This window comes from Eucalyptus grandis, chromosome 3 (genome assembly GCF_016545825.1).
Source record: "Eucalyptus grandis isolate ANBG69807.140 chromosome 3, ASM1654582v1, whole genome shotgun sequence".
In the NCBI taxonomy this organism is placed as follows: domain Eukaryota; kingdom Viridiplantae; phylum Streptophyta; class Magnoliopsida; order Myrtales; family Myrtaceae; genus Eucalyptus; species Eucalyptus grandis.
The window spans coordinates 62,934,270-62,939,622 of record NC_052614.1 but is presented as its reverse complement, the minus strand read 5'-3'; positions in this window follow the sequence as shown (position 1 = coordinate 62,939,622).

The following is a 5,353-nucleotide window of genomic DNA, read 5'->3' as shown; positions in this document are numbered from 1 at the left end:
TTTTTTTTTTTTGAGTGCTGATGCTTGAACTAGACATTAGACTAAACTAGTTTTCATGCGTCATGCGTGGTTAATTTTCATTTCTCATGCAATATAAGAAATTAACAATAAAGGTCATAATTTTAATTGCATTGAATATTAAAAATGATTGAGATTAGTTTTTTTTTTTACCACTATTTAAATGATTTTCAAGAAAAGCAAACATTAAATGGACATTTTTCCATACTAAACAAGGTAGATGGTTCTTGCGGGATCAATCGGTTTTCAATACTCCTAGATCAGCCCAGTCTGTAATCATTATCAGCCCACTAGTCAGTCTCATGGTAGTTTGAACCCCTATGTTTCCCCATTCACCTTGGGAGTCATTCTTCGATTTAGACCTTGTCTTATTTATCAAATCTATAACAGGGCAAGACACATCACGCTACTATGTCGACAACAATTGAACCACGCCTTCACCACCATTGATCTGTTAAACTCCATCTTGGCTTTGTTGGTAGGAGAGATTTTTATCCAATGTGATATCTTGATAGCAAAGCATCGGCACACACAACTAGTGACATTGTAAAATCCTAAATCTTAAACTGTTTTACAATTTGACAAAAGTCTTAATTGGTAATGGTCATTTATTGCCTATTAAGCAGTAAAGTCTTTTTACATATGAATAATAAAACAAGTTGTATCCAAACTTTAGTTTAATGTGCAATGTTGTACATGAATTTTCAATTTATTTAATGTGAATCCTTAACTTTAATTCAATATGCAATATCGTCCCATCAACTTTTAATTTATCCAATGTGATTGTTAAAATTTTATATATATTCAATCTAATCTATAAACTATATGAAAATGTGCAATGTTATCATTGTCAAAATTCATGAACCATTTGTGTCTTTTTCCTTTTGCATGCTTTCTCGATCTTTGTTGTTATCTCATGTATCGTGTCCCTAATCTTGCCCACAATCTCCTCTTAGTTACTCAACTTGGATGCAAAAGTTCTTATGCTATTGATTTTTATGGTTCATCCTTTTCTTTGAAGGATTAATGAATAGAAAAACTCTCCTCCATGCTAACTTCCCTCATGGTCTTTATCTGATTTCTAACTTATTGATGTCATTTCACTTGCATCCTTTCATGGCTTCCTCTACTTCACTCACTCACTAGCATGCTTGTCCTAGGCATCCTAATAGATAAGTTTTGAGTCATGTTTGCAATTCTAGTTCTAGATTAGTATCTTGTGAGTCCTATCTCATGGGGCAAATCTCGTTGATTGCCTTTTGAGTTTGCTAGTCATTGCACATATTTTCCTTTGATTATAATTCATTTGATGTCTAGATGAGTGCAATTTTATCTATTTTTAGTTCCAAATAGTTTGTATTATTCAATAATGACTACTCTTAGTTTACTTGGGTCTTTGCTATGAAAATTAAATTTGTAGTGCATGCACACTTTTATTGCTTTCATTGTTGTCATTGAAAATTTGTGTAACACCAAAATTAAATTTTTACAAACTCATGATGGAAGGAACCATCTCAAAATGGCCCATTAAACACAAAACACAGTCAAATATCTTGATCCTTATTAATCTATGCTCATATGCTTTCTTCATATTGGGTTGATGCTCTTTGTTACTACTTACACTATTGATAAATTTCCCAATCTTGTCATCTATGACATTTATTCTTTCCACTTTTTATTTGGGTTCTAGTTTAATTAATTGTGTTTGTCACAAGTTAGCATCTCATTTTGTATCATGTATATTTCTTGAGTATGCATCGAATCACAAAAGCTATTGTTGTATTGATTAGTCAAGTGGTCATGCTTTTATCATCATGTGCTTGGCGTGATTGGCTTGATTAGAGGAATCTTTCCTTTTATATAATCCTTCAATTCTTTGTCCTATAACCCACTGTTTAGTATCAGCCCCTTCGTTTTTGGTTTCATTCAATCAATTTATTCTTCCTTCTCGCTCCTCTTGCTCTCTCCTCCTATCCTACTCAAACTCTTGCCTCTTTCCTCTTCTCTAGCCTAACCTCCTAACCGCCTCCCTCCTCTTCTTTGCCCACCAACTTGCTTCCATTTCTTTTTCCCCTTCACCGCCTCTCCCTCTGACCCCAATTACCGTGTCCCAACCTAACTCCTCTCTCGATTGAATTCCTCCCACACCAGACCTGCAAATCTTCTTTACATCTATGCCAAGCTCCTATGCTTATGTTTCTTTTCTTCCCACTCATCCTATTCAGATTTGTGACAAATCTAGAACTTCTAAACCCAATTTTTTTTTTTATTAACTCTCACTCTTTCACCAAGGGACATCAATGTGCTACTCTATGGCCGTTCTTGCTTGACCCACATCAGAAAGCAACCATGACTGATGAATTTTTTAATGCCTTGTTCATCAACCATACATGAGATCTTGTACAAACTAAACCTTCTAAAAATTTAGTTGGTTGTGAATGGGTTTTAAAGTTAAGGAAAAATTCAATGGAACTATCCAACGCTTCAAAACTCACCTCTTTGCACAAGGCGATATATGAGCATGTACATATAGTTCAAAACTAAATTGAATATGTATTAAAGTTCAGGAACAACATTGAACAAATTAAAAGTTTATGGATAATATTTCATATTAGACTAAAGTTCAATGACCCTATTGAGCAAATTTAAATTTCATGGATCACATTATACATTAGATGAAAGTTCATAAATCATTTGCATCATTTACTGTTACTTCTAATGTTGATTGGGAATTCTCTTTTACTTTATTATCCAAAACCCAGATAATGGGAGGACTCTTTCCCAATACAAGCCCAGAATTAGTCGATAACCCTCACAAACCCAAGAGCCAGAAGGCCCAACCTTAAACCTAAATCATCGAACCCCATGTCCAAAAAGGAAGTCCCAAGTTAAATTACAAAGCCCAGAAATCGCCTTGCAAATTGGCAATGGCCCCCTTCTTACATATCATGCGTAGGGAAAAATTGATACTTCTACAAGAACAAGAAACAAAATTACCACCGCCATGGTGGCGATGGCTTAATACCCATCCGCTAGAGTCCCTTAATACATTCATCAGGTCGAGGTGGGGGCCCGATTCTCCAGATTTTACGTGCGGCTACTTCTACAAGAACCAAAAAAGAAAAAGAAACACAAAGCACAAAGGCTCGGATTTTAATCTAATCCAGGATTCTCCATTTAAAATATAGATTGTTAACTTCATCATACTACTCTCCTTCCATCACTTATTAAAGCTTCAAAGGCAGGTCTGATCCATAAGCAAATTGCCTGCAAAACCTTGTTTACATGGAGTGGTTTGCTCATGAAGAACCATATTTTGCTCCTTCCAAATGCTATATATAGTGGCATACCATGCTAGTTTTATCAGGACAATCTTTAAGCTTCTGCCCTTCAAGAATTGAAGAGCCCAAGAGAGCTCATATGACCAATCCTCTGCTTGCCTATTCAGATGCAGCAAAACCATGAATCTATCCCAAACCTGCCTTGAAAAATGAAAATACACATAAAAGAACAGATGATCACAAGATTCACCGTCTTGCTTACAGAGCAAACCTACACCATTAATAGAACTTCACTACTTCATTCTATCTTTTGTTTGTAGCTTGTTTAATATGACAAGCTATAAACGCAAAATAATGGGATGTTAGGGCAGAACCGAATGAGTCTATGCCACTGAATTTTCGTCCCCTAAGGTTTTGGCAGCTTCCAAGCCTCCTTTTGGTTAGATCTTCCACGTTAGCTCCCAGGAAAATCACTTTTCCTTTTGCAGCTGGTGGAAGGACAACACAAACTGCGGCTTGGATTTCAAGAGATTCATTTGATCTTGGGGATGGTCATCTCCATTCATCCTCCTCTATCACTGCAGCGACCTTTGCATCTTTAATGAATGAAGCATCGTAGATTATTCTTAATGAGCATCTTTCCAAGAGAATTCTATTTGGTTACCAATTAGATGTCTTGGCCATTGGCTATTTCCAACTATATATTTGACATGAAGTTTCAACACCTTTCTACGTGAAGCATTTTGCCAACGTCCACTATGAGGAGAATCTAAAGGCAAGTTTCTATGAGTCAGAAACTGCCAATGGTACATCTGATCTAGATTGGGAATGCCCCTTCATCTGGCCCCTCCCGAAGTTGAACATCGAGGACTTCCTGAACCTCTGGAGCGATCTTCGGTGAGCGAAAATTAGTCCCCATCACAAGTTTGCAGCTTTACAAAACTGCTTTGGTTCTCCATGTCCTTTGAGTAAGTTGTGGCGTTCGGTAAAATATTTTGGACCATTTTATCTCAAAGCTAGCATTAGCAAAAGCCCAAAGCATAAGACCGACCATTCTTGCTTTGTCTTTACAACATTCTCCAAAAGCTCCTTTTAAGGATTAATGAATTTTTTCAGTTCTCTTTCTTATCCCCAGAAACTTACTAAAATTTCGCTTTTACACCTTAGTTTTGCATTATTCATCGTCTCTTACCTTTAGATCTAGGATTTGTCGAGGTAGCTCGGAGGGGCCAGAGGAGCTCTGACGTGGGAGTGCTTAGGGTCACATGGCACCAGCATCACCTTGCCCAGGGTCACACAATCTTGGTGGCCCATCTCCTAGGGCATGCAACGTTAGTGGCCCTTGTGCGATTCTTGCCTCTTGTCTAGATCTAGGTTGCCTGAAATTGTGCAACTTGTGCATTTTCCTGCTTGGGTCACGTGACAAAAGGATCAGTCGAGACTACGGGTGTAATAGGAGCATCCGTCAACAAAAGGATCACCCTAAGATGATCATCTCATGGCTATTGAAAACAAATCAAATCAGATGGTTATATTTCTAAATCTTTATGACTTGCTCCTACAAAACCAAGGTGAAAGATTGAAAAAATTAAAAAATCGACTCCATCATCTTTAACATCGGTAAAGTCATGCACTTTTGATTAAAATTCTTAGTAGATTTACCCTAAATAATATGTGACCAAGTTAGAGATAGGTTAGAGAAGAATACATTGATTAAATACATTATGATCTACTTTCATACAGAAAAATAGTCTCTTACGTTTGTAGATAAGGAACACAAATGTGTAATGAAATCAAATTATGGAGACAACTCAAAGAAGAACAATCTCTTAGAAGTTTAGGAATTTCTATGCCCAATACAACCCTTCTTATATTGAAAAGTTAAAATCAAAATGCAAAAAGAACTTGTCCTTCTAAAAAGAAAAGGCAAAGAAAAGGAAAAGCCATTACCAAAGCCTCTAATACACCACTAAAGCTAAGGCTTAACACTAATCAAGTCATGAGCTTGAACACCTTGATCATTCTATTCGAATCTAAAAAATTATCGCAATGAT